The following is a 12,467-nucleotide window of genomic DNA, read 5'->3' as shown; positions in this document are numbered from 1 at the left end:
TTCGTATTGGGAATCTTCCTCCTGCACTGAGTTCCTGACATGGAGCTGGCACATGAAGGATTTTTTTTTCACAAACTGGGCACAAATTCATCCTTCTAATATTAAATCGGGAGCATATTGACATTGTACTTCTAAACCCAAAAGTTTGATCACCCTTTGACTTGGCTGCCCTCGTACAGAAAACATAAAGTTAGCAGGTACAGTAAGCAATTAGGAATGCAAATGGCATGTTGGCCTTCATTGCAAGGGGGTTAGAGTACAAGAGTTAAGGGGGCCAAAATTCAGTGCCACCAGAAAGCTGGCGGAGTTAACGCCTTTTTCCCCCGATTAGTGCCGCTATGGTTGCGGCAGCCATTGGATCCAAATTCAGGTTTTTGACCCCAAAAAAGTTCTCCAGCGCTAATTGCCCTTCAAAACTGATAGTTTGCAGTGGTGTGGACACTTGATCAGCTCCGCTGGACAGGCCACATAGTTCGCATGCCAGACACGTCCACATCAAACGAGCCAAAGGTGGGCAGAGGAAACATTACAAGGACACCCTCAAAGCCTCCCTGATACAAGTGTGACATCCCCACTGACACCTGGGAGTCCTTGGCCATAGACCGCCCTAAATGGAGGAAGTGCATCCGGGAGGGCGCTAAGCTCCTTGAGTATCGTCGCCGAGAGCATGCAGAAATCAAGCGCAGGCAGCGGAAGGAGCGTGTGGCAAACCAGGCTCCCTGCCCACCCTTTCCCTCAACGACTATCTGTCCTACCTGTGACAGAAACTGTGGTTCTCATATTGGACTGTACAGCCACCTAAGAACTCATGTTAAGAGTGGAAGCAAGTCTTCCTCGATCCCGAGGGACTGTCTATGATGATGATGATGGGATGGGTTAATTGGGGCGGTATTCACACAGGGAAATTTACCCTTAGGGTGATTGGTAGACAACGAGCCAGTTGCTCCCTGGCAGCCTTAAAGGCCAGGGTTTGCAGCTAGGCCCTGAGGATGGAATGAGTGGCGTGAACGGATAGTTGGCGCTGCTGTGGTAAGAAGGGCTAGGAGATTTTCCAACGCTGAACTGGAGACCCTAATGCAGGGGGTCGAGGGAAGGAGGCGAGTCCTCTACCCAGATGTAGGGAGACCGACTCGCCAACAGTTTAGTAATGCCTGGAGGGAGATAGCGGAAGAGGTGTCGGGGACCTCCATTCATAATAGGACGGCGACCCAATGTAGAAAAAGGATGAACGACATTGATGAAAGTGAATACCTGTTCCACCAAATGCTAACCTTCCATCTGCGAGCCTCTCGTACACCCTTCCCTTAGTTCCCACCTTCACTCTTTAGTCACTGACACAGCATTTCATTGCTGAGGCCTATATATATATATGTGTGTATATATGTGTGTATTTGCAATGGAGGTCTTCGCATCTCACATTGACGGACATGGACACACATGTGCTCTCATTTCTGATGCACTATCACGGTGCTACAAACCAACCGTTCTTTGTTTTGCAGGCCAAACTTGCTCTTAATCGCTTTGAGCAAAGGAGAACTAGTGGTGGTGAGGCCGATGTTGTGTTCATACTCTTATTTGTTTGTTACAGGTCACAGGATGGGCATTAGGACCCTGCGGGAGCTATTCACAGTTGCTGTACTCATGGTGGTTCATGCCAGTTTGGGGACACCATTTTGGGTTGTATAAAAGCACAGTTAAGTTACACGTCTCCTGGCTCAGTTTGTCAGTTATTTACGTGTACATAACAGCCGACATACAAGTCCTCACACCCTTGGAGGTGAGAGTTGAGGCGCTTGTTGGCAGACATGGTGCCTTCCCTGTGGCCCAGGGCACTGGCGATGCCAATAAGGGTAAGTGAAGGTCCTTCTTTAATGCTATCTGTTCCTGAATTCTGCAGCACCTACTGTACCTTTCCTTCTGAAAGTCTGCTAGTTGCAGGCTCCATGTGTCAATCCCCTACCTTCCCCTCACAGCAGCCCTTCTCCCATTGATGCTTACAAATTAGAGGCCGAGTGGCAGCCGAGGCGAGGGAGAGGATCGTCCTGAAGGACCGTCGCCAAGCCTCGAGGAGAGCATAGTGAGCAGTGGCAGCCGAGGCGAGAGAGCTGTTCCTCCCGAGACACCGGATGACGAGTGACCATCGCGAGGCCTGCAGGAGACCCTTGTTGAGAGCCAGCCAGATGAGCATACTGACAGCATTGAGAACACTGAGTTTTTGAGCATTGCTGATATCCTCGATCTCACTCCATCTTTTGGCGACCTCAATGATGAGGAAGATGAAAAGGAGGACAGTGCTGAGAGCACCGCGTCACTGCTTCCACTCACATGCGCCAGCTCAGATAATGGGAGTGCGCGGTCCGATGTAGTTAATATAGTAGAGTGGTCTGCACTGGGTGTTGCACTGGGGAATAGCGGGTGCAGCATGGTGACGGGGCTAGGCAACCTCAGGTGTCACCTCTCCAGGGGGAGATTCCGCACCAGAGTTCTGCTGAGGAGGACTCAGACGAGTCCATCAATGTTGCGTCTTACAATACAAGGGTGGAAGCCATGCATTCCCAGACGTTGAGGGCAGTGGCAAGGGTGCCAGAGAGCCTGTCGGAAGTGGTGAGGTGTGCGGAGGAGTCCGCCTCCCGCATTGTCGGCAGCTCTGCGCACTCCATGGTGCCCATCATTGCCGGTGTGCAGGCGATGGTGGAATTCCAGAATGTCCGTGTGGATCCAGAGGCGAGGCTGCAACCTGTAGGTGATGAGCCAGCTGCCATTGCAGCACAGGCGCGAGGGAACGAGCCTATCGGTGCTGCTTTGGGGAGGATGCCGGCGGCTCTGCAAGAGTCGACGGAGTGTCTAAGTGCTGTCATATCTGGTGGCTTTGACACTCTAGCTGCTCTCATGCAGTCTCGCGACTGGGTCCACCACGGGTCACGGGGGACCTTCCGGTGTGGCACCACAGCACTGTCCTGAACTCCCTCAGATTGGTGATGATGGTAATGTGCCGCTCACAGTGAGTGACTCAGACTCCTCGGGCCAGGATACGGATGATGCGCTCCCTCAGTAGCGCAGCATTCCTGGCCCCAGACCCATCACTCTGCCAGTGCCTCCACACATGGCCTCGCCTGAACCAAGCCAGATTGAACCCTCCTAGGAGGGTGTTGACCAGTCTCCAGCCAGCCCTTCCAGGCCCAAAGCTGCTCGAGGGCGACCTCGAAAGACATATGTAGCTTCCACACAGGGAAGACAACAGACTTCCCAGATCCATGAGGTAGCCACAGGGGAGACACTGAGGCGAAGTAGTAGGGTAGGCACACATAAGAGAGATTATTTGGAAATGCACGCGGGTGGCAAATGATGTTTATATGTTACTTTTCTGCCCTGTTTATTGTTCTGTTAGTTGTTTGGAATGATATTGAATATGTATTAAGGGCTAGACTTTATACTTTGCTGGCTATAGCCCCAAAAATGGGCGATGTTCCAGCCTTTGCGATGTGTCAGCCTTCCTGATCGCTGGAACATCGCCCATTTTTTGGATCGTGACTTTTGGCTCCACAATAGTCCAGCGAAGCGAAACGGGCCCAGCGATAGCCTAGCGATGTGGAAGGCAAAGCTTCCCTAGCAATAGCCTTCTGTGAATGCATTTTTTTTTTGTGGACAACTTTTCCCACGTTTCTGGAGGTCAGGGGTCATCCACACGTGCACAGAAGGCCGTTGCGGAGGGGGAGAGAGAAAGGAGAGGAGGAAAGCATCGTTTGAGAATGTGAGAGATTCGAAGAAAAGAGATAAAAGATATAAGAAGAGCAGAGAAAACTTATACAATGTCATCATCAGACAGTGTGGAGGGGGTAGGAAGAGGACAAAGCCCTTTTCCGACGATGCCAACGAGGCCCTCGTCCAGGAGGTGCACTCCCGGTGGACCAAATTAACCCGGGGTGGCAGTGGGAAACCTCCACCCTGGGCGTACCGGAAAATTTGGGGTCAGATCGCAGACGCCGTCTCCTCGGCGTCCCACGAGGCGAGGGGGCCCGACCAGTGCCGGAAGCGTTGGAACAGCCTTGTGGCGTCAGCTAGAGTAAGTACAGATTTTATATCGTATTGATGAATTATAATTATCATAGTAAATCTCCTGGTTTGAATTAAATTTTGGAAATTCTTACATACATATGTAGATATATTCCCTGCTAAGTTCTGGACAGGGCTATGAACCTGAGCTCTTTTTAAGTCTCTCTGGCTGGTGTCACTTACAGAGGGACCCAGCATGGACTGTGGGAGAGCTGCCCTTGCTCACTTTCTGCCCTGGGGCACTTTTGTACATTAGCTCCTACCATTGCCAAGTTCAATGGCGATTGTAGTCTAGAGAGATGTATGTGTCAAGCTTTAGCTCCTAAAACACACTGAGCTTTGTTATAACCGTGCATCAATTGTTGATCCTATTTGCCTGTAACGTTTGAAACTGTTGTGTTTTCATGATACTACCTAGTCAATTAGCTTATGCCATGCTCTTTTCACGTTTACAGAAGATATCTAACAATTGCTCTGAGCAGAGATGCACCGGAGGGGGCCCTGGTCAGGTGCAGCTGCTGACCGACCTCAAGGAGCATGCAGCGGCACTTGTGGGGACCCACAGTCACTCGGCCACCACCCGTGGTGTTGCAGAACCCTCCCATGCGTCACGTGAGTATTGTGTCAAACAGTAATATAACGTCGTAATTATAATACAATATACAAATGATGTCATGTCATGTAATGTCTGCAGCCATTGTGCTACTCTCAGGTCGACAACATAAGAATATAAGCAATTAGAGCAGGGGAAGGTCATCTGGCCATCTGTCCTCTTCTCTATGCACTCCCCATAAACCCTCACTCCCTTATTATGTCCATCTGTGACTGATGCAGCCGTGACAGCTTTCTGGGGCAGTGAAATCCACATGATGCGTTAATATGTAACGTCTCTCGGTAATGTGTACCCTTCCGTTCTAATAAGCTCAATAAGCTCAATTGTGCTTTGAAGGTCAACCAGAGACGGAAGTAGAGGCCGCACCTGCACCTGCACCTATGCAGGTGTCATTCATCATGGGTGGTGAGGAACAAGAGGAGGAGGATGCGACCACTAAACCAGAGGAGGAGGAGGAAGTAGTTATGGAAGCCACAGGAGGAGGATGAACCTGCGGTCACTTTGGAAATCGCTATTGCGACTGAAGAGGTACCGGGACCAAGTGGTGTGCAGCCGGCAACACCAAGGTGCTTTATAGTGCGCACGCTGACCCTATGGAGGTCAGGTCAGCGAGTTCAGCACTCGCCTCCAATGGACGATCGGTTAGAGAGCTTCATCTCCCTGTGCGAGGTGATGGTCGTGATTAGTTGCGAGCATCTCTAGGCATTTGTGCAGTTCTCGCAGGACTTTTCCCAGGTGTCTGCTGCCCAAGCGGAGGTAGCGCAGCAGACACTCACGGAGATGCGTGCACAGATCGCCACCACCAACGACTTGCGGCATGCGTTTTTGGCTGAACATGGCGCTGCACCCCAAGGTGCTATGATCGGACACACCACAAGCTCCAGCACACAAGCGAGTCAGGAGGAAGCACTTCCTTCTGACTTGGAAGACGATGCCCCAGCTTCATCTTCCCCTCCAACACCCGCCCCCCCCCACCCTCTCCCAACAGGCGATCAGGCCATCATCTACTCCCACCACGGCAGGAAGTCTTGCCATTGTCCGCTACACGCCAGACTCGTCTCGGTACCCGGGGATCAAAACAGGCGGGTGGGGCTAGGACACGGGAGGGACCAGGATCCAGAGGGAAATATGGCTGCGGGGGGGGGGGGGGGGCGGTGTAATTGTTACTGTTGTGTTTTTTTTTCTTATTGTTGTTACTGTTTTTAAATTCATTGCTGGTTTATAGTTGGGGAGGGGGTTTAAAAATGAATTTGCTACATTAATATATTTTTTTATTGAATTTTACAATTGTTGTGCATTGTCTTATAATAACATAAGTTAAGTTTAGTTAAAACATTAATGAAACTGTTGTACAACAATGGCCAGGCCAGAGCAAGCAAGGGTAACAAATAACTTAATGCAAATGCAACTGCTGTCTAACTGTAACTATGACTATCTCTAATGTAAGTTCATGCAAAGTGTTCCTTTATGAGCTGCTGGCACAACAGCTTTGCAGCCACGTAACTCCCACGGGGTTTCTCCATTCTTCCGGGGGTGGGGGGGGGGGAGGGGGTGGCAGAGGTGGGACCATGGATTCATTGCCAGGCTGATTGTCCTCCCTGAGGTCCTCCACCAGCCTCCTCCACCTCCACCTGCTCCTCATCGTCTGCCTCTTCCGCCTCCACTCCTTCCAGAGGTGGACCAGCAGCCCCATCTGCAATTGTTGTCCTCTCCTTATAACTAGGTTATGCAACATGCAGCACACCACAATAAACTCAGCGACATGGTCAGGGTGGTATTGTAGGCTGCCTCCAGAGTGGTCCAGGCATCTGAAGCGCTGCTTCAGCACTCCAATTGTCTTTTTGACGATATTGCATGTAGCAATGTAGCTTTCGTTGTAATGCTTCTCGGCTTCCATCTGGGAATTACGCAGAGGGATCATGAGCCAACTGGCAAGGCCTTATCCTTTATCCCCCTGCATTCAACCATGACCTAGTGACTGACTGTCAAACAGGTCAGAGATAGCGCTCTCACGCAGGATGTGCGCATCATGGCTGTTCCTGGAAATGTAGCATTTACTGCCATAATTATTTGGTTGTAGCAATAGCAGGACATTTGGAAAAGCATAATTCAGTCAGGCAGAGTCAGCATGGATTTATGAAGGGGAAGTCATGTTTGACAAATTTGCTGGAATTCTTTGAGGATGTAACGAACAGGGTGGATAAAGGGGAACCAGTGGATGTGGTGTATTTGGACTTCCAGAAGGCATTTGACAAGGTGCCACATAAAAGGTTACTGCACAAGATAAAAGTTCATGGGGTTGGGGGTAATATATTAGCATGGATAGAGGATTGGCTAACTAACAGAAAACAGAGAGTCAGGATAAATGGTTCATTCTCTGGTTGGCAATCAGTAACTAATGGGGTGCCGCAGGGATCAGTGCTGGGACCCCAACTATTTACAATCCATATTAATGACTTGGAAGAAGCGATTGAGTGTAACGTAGCCAAGTTTGCTGACGATACAAAGATGGGAGGAAAAGCAATGTGTGAGGAGGACACAAAAAATCTGCAAAAGGTCATAGACAGGCTAAGTGAGTGGGCAAAAATTTGGCAGATGGAGTATAATGTTGAAAAGTGTGAGGTCATGCACTTTGGCAGAAAAAAATCAAAAAGCAAGTTATTATTTAAATGGAGAAAGATTGCAAAGTACTGCAGTACAGCGGGACCTGGGGGTACTTGTGCATGAAACACAAAAGGTTAGTATGCAGGTACAGCAAGTAATCGGGAAGGCCAATGGAATCTTGGCCTTTATTGCAAAGGTGATGGAGTATAAAAGCAGGGAAGTCTTGCTACAGTTATACAGGGTTATTGGTGAGGCCACACCTGGAATACTGCGTACAGTTTTAGTTTCCATATTTATGAAAGGATATATTGCTTTGGAGGCAGTTCAGAGAAGGTTCACTAGGTTGATTCCGGAGATGAGGGGGTTGACTTATGAGGAAAGGTTGAGGAGGGTGGGCCTCTACTCATTGGAATTCTGAAGAATGAGAGGTGATGTTATTGAAACGTATAAGATTATGAGGGTGGATGCAGAGAGGATGTTTCCACTGATAGGGGAGACTAGAACTAGGTGGCATAATCTTAGAATAAGCGGCTGCCCATTTAAAACTGAGATGAGGAGGAATTTCTTCTTGTAAATCTGTGGAATTCATTGCCTCAGAGAGCTGTGGAAGCTGGATCATACAATAAATTTAAGATAGAGATAGACAGTTTCTTAACCGATAAGGGATTAAGGAGTTATGGGGCACGGGCAGGGAAGACCCGAGTCCGTGATCGGATCAGCCATGATTGTATTAAATGGCGAAGCAGGCTCGAAGGGCCATATAGCCTACTCCTGCTCCTATTTCTTATGTTCTTATGTTCTAATGTGGTCGACAACAAGCTGCATATTCAGGGAGTGGAATCCCTTTCAGTTACAAAACACCTCCGCATTCTGTAAAGGGGCTTTCAGGGCAATGCGTATGCAGTCTATTGCTCCCTGCACCTTGGGAAAGTTTGCTATTTTCGAGAAACCCAAAGCCCTCTCGATCTGTGCCTCCCTGATCATAGGGAAGCTTATAAAGTCCATCTTGTGAGCGTAAAAGGCTTCAGTCACCTGTCGAATGGAGCAGTGTGTGGCGTGCTGAGAAATACCACAGATGTCGCCAGCTGAAGCCTGAAAGGAGCCAGATGCATAGAAGGATAGTGCCGTAGTAACCTTTACCTCAATGGGCAGTGCACTCCTGATGGTGCTGGTAGGCTGCAGATCCCCCTTGATGAGCTGGCATATCTCATCGATGATCTCCTTCCAGAAGCGCAGCCTCCTAAGACACGCGTTATCAGACAAGTTGAGGTAAGATTGCTTTTCCCTGTACATTCGTCAGCTGTACATTCTCCTCCTCCGCCTCCGCATTAGCTTGCCACCTCTTTGATTGGCCGCTTCACTTAACTCAACTTCAGGCGCCAGCATGTGAGTAGTTACAAGTAATGGTAGAGAAGCTACAGACCCCATCAATATCATTATTATCACTATCATTATCACTGTTGTTATAAATGTCCTTGGTACTAAAAAAATTAAATATAAATAAATATAGATAAAAATAAAAATATAAATATAAATGTGAGTGGGGATCTCAGTAAAAGGCCCTTAAATAACTCACAAATTATAAGCCCCATGTTTAAGCAGCCTCCTCTCTTCCTCTGACATTCAAAATGGCATCCTTTGGGCCGAGTTCTGTGAGGAAAGCCAGGGAAAAGCAACTATTCTCTAGCGATGTCCTCGGCGAGCGATCAGCCCAGTGATGTGCCGAAGGTTGCACTGGGCAATGTGCAGGTGATCACCTCAATGATGTGAGCTGAAAGTTGGGGGGACAATTTTTTGCCGATGTTCTGGCCCAACTTTCCACTTTTCAGTCAAAATGGGCGATAGCAGGCTGTTTTACGCGATATATGGGCACTAGCCCAGCGATGTGAAGTGGAAAGTCTAGCCCCAAATCTTTATTTTTTGCACCTATATCTGGGCTGCTGTATAATGTGATGGTGGGCAATGATGTATCAGGGCACTCATTGGGATGACCATGGAAAGTAGAATTTGAAGGGTCATGTGGGAATGAAATTATCGGAATAGAGCAGCAATCAGAGATGTCTGGATTTCCCTTGCAGGGTTGGGATTGCGATGACATCTCCTGGGTGGTTCAGGACACTCCTCCTCCTCCTCCTCCTCCTCCTGGTGCTGCCGTGCCTCCTCCTGCGGTGGTACTGCTGGTTCGGCCTCTAGATGCTGTCCACTCAGGACAGCCAGGTTATGCAGCATGCAGCAGACGACCACAAAGAAGGAGACCCGTTCAGGCGAGTACTGCAATGCACCACCAGAACGGTCAAGGCAACGGAACCTTTGTTTAAGCATGCCAAAGCAGTGCTCAATGATTCATCTGGTCTCAGAATGAGCGTCATTACAGACATGCTCAGCCGCAGTCCTGGGGTTCCGAAGTGGAGTGAGCAGCCAAGTGGATAGGGGATATCCCTTATCCCCGAGCAGCTACCCACAGTCCTGGTTTGGGCCGGTGAAGAGGGCGGGCACACTGCTCTGGCGCAGGATGAAGGCATCATGGCTGCTGCCTGGATACCTGGCATCAACTGCCAGGATCCTTCGCTGGTGGTCGCACACCAACTGAACATTCAGGGAGTGGTACCCCTTTCTGTTGATAAACAGTTCGGTATAGTGTTGGGCACCCTCAGGCCAATGTGTTGCAGTCGATGGCCCCCTGCACCTTGGGGAACCCTGCAATCCGGACAAATCCGGCCTGGCGCTCCTGGTCATGGGGAAGGAGATATATTGCACTCTTCGCTTGTACAGGGCTTTGGTGACCTGCCGGATGGAGCGATGGGCGGAGAATTGGGAGATGTTCGCGATTTCTGCACTTGCAGACTCGAACGAGCCCATTGTGTAAAAGTTCAAAGCTATCGTCACTTTCGTCTCCATGCTGAGCTCAGTCCTCAGCCTTGAATGAGGCTCCAAATCTTGCCGCAGAACATTGCAGAGCCCGGTCAAGTCGTCCTTTGTGAATCTCAGCCTCCGCACACATAACTCGTTGCTGAGCTGTAGGATGAAGAACTGACATTGGTAGACCCTAGAATGGTAGGGCCTCCTTGGTAGTGGTATGTGCTGGGCCCCTCCCAGGCCAGCTGGCCGAGCGCCTTCTTCCTCTTCCTCATCATGTTGTACAGCCTCTGGCGGCTGCTGCTGCCAAGGCTCCTCGCCCACTATCTGGTGAGGGAGGTCAGCGTACCTCACCCTCCTCCTCATGCCATTTCCCTGCTGTCCAGCCTCTGGACGTTAATGTCTGTAGACATCTGCAGGTCCTTCTAGATGTTGGGCAGCCATGGCTACTGCCTCCCTTGCCCGCTGCCTGAGGACCCATTGGTAACAGCGATGCTTCGTCCTGCATGTCCCCCTGTCTCTAACAATCTGAAGCAGGTGTTCCCTGAGCCCATTATGGGTGGAGGCATGACCCTCTGTGCAGCAGAGATTTATTCCCACCGACCATGACTAATGAGAGACAGGGAAAACATTTTATCACTTAGCAAAAGTTTTCAGAACCCTGCTGCTGTTTTTGAAATGTTGAACAAAAAGCTCCGAGAAATTTTGATGAACAAAAAAAACTCTCAACACACCAGCTGGCACAGTGCACTAACCCAAAAATCTGGCGGGGGCACGGTCAGTAAAAAGACAGGTTTTTTAAAGCTGAAAATGTTTTTGGGGACGGAACGGCAACAATGCACACTTTGATCGCGTCATCACTGCCACAAGCCCATACCACCATGAAAGTCCGTCGATCGGGGCAGTGGCCCACACCACCGCAAAACCTCCCGGGCCAAATTTCTGTCGCGGTGGCCAGTTGGCAGCAAAGCAGTGGCCACGGGATTCCGCTGCATGGCTGCCACAAACGAGCAGTAACGGGTCTTACTAAGGTCCTCACTAAGTCTTACTACAATTGTACAGGGCTTTGGTGAGACCACACCTGGAGCACAGTGCACAGTTTTGGTCTCCTTATCTGATGAAGGACATACTTGTCTTCGAGACGGTGTAACGAAGGTTTACTGGATTGATCCCTGGGATGAGAGGATTGTCCTATGAAGATTGATTGAGTCATTTGGATCTATACTCTCTGGTGTTTAGAAGAATGAGAGGTGATCTCATTGAAACATAAAAGCTTCTGAAGGAGATTGACAGGGTCGAGGCTGAGAGGTTGTTTCCCTTGGCTGGAGAGTCTAGGACTAGGGGGCATAGTCTCAGGATAAGGGGTCGGCCAGTTAAGACTGAGATGAGGAGGAATTTCTTCAATCAGATTGCAAATCTTTGGAATTCTTCACCCAAAAGGGCTGTTGAAGCCGTGTCGTTGAGTATAGTGAAGGCGGAGATAGATAGAATTTTGGACTCCACGGAAAATCAAGGGATGTGGGGGATCAGGCGGGTATGTGGAGTTGAGATCGAAGATCAACCATGATCTTATTGAATGGCGGAGCAGGCTTGAAGAGCCGTAGGGTCTATTCCTGCTGCTAATTGTTACATTCTTATGTTCTTTGGACATCTAGGTCACAGCCCCTCACTGAAGCCCACTGCATGGGGCTATGGGGGGCGAGGAACTTAACACAATCACAATCACTGAGGTACTCAGTAAAATAATGGGACTAAAGGCGGATAAATCCCCTGGACTGATGGCTTACATCCTAGGGTCTTAAGAGAAGTAGCGGCAGGTATAATGGATGCATTGATTGTAATTTACCAAAATTCCCTGGATTCTGGGGAGGTCCCAGCAGATTGGAAAACTGCAAATGTAATGCCCCTATTTAAAAAAGGAGGCAGACAAAAAGCAGGAAACTATAGACCAGTTAGCCTAACGTCTGTGGTTGGGAAAATGTTGGAGTCCATTATTAAAGAAGCAGCAGCAGGACATTTGGAAAAGCAAAATTCGGTTAGTCAGAGTCAGCATGGAATTATGGAAGGGAAGACATGTTTGACAAATTTGTTAGAATTCTTTGAAGATGTAACGAACAGGGTGGATAACAGGGAACCAGTGGATGTAGTGTATTTAGACTTCCAGAAGGCATTTGAGGTGCCACAAAAAAGGTTACTGCACAAGATAAAAGATCACGGGGTTGGGGGTAACATATTAGCAAGGATAGAGGATTGCCTAACGAACAGAAAACAGAGAGTAGGGATAAATGGTTCATTCTCGGGTTGGCAATCAGTAATTAGTGGGGTGCCGCAGGGATCAGTG

The sequence above is a fragment of the Pristiophorus japonicus genome, chromosome 1 (assembly GCF_044704955.1).
Source record: "Pristiophorus japonicus isolate sPriJap1 chromosome 1, sPriJap1.hap1, whole genome shotgun sequence".
In the NCBI taxonomy this organism is placed as follows: Eukaryota; Metazoa; Chordata; class Chondrichthyes; family Pristiophoridae; genus Pristiophorus; species Pristiophorus japonicus.
Note: the sequence above shows the minus strand (reverse complement) of the source record.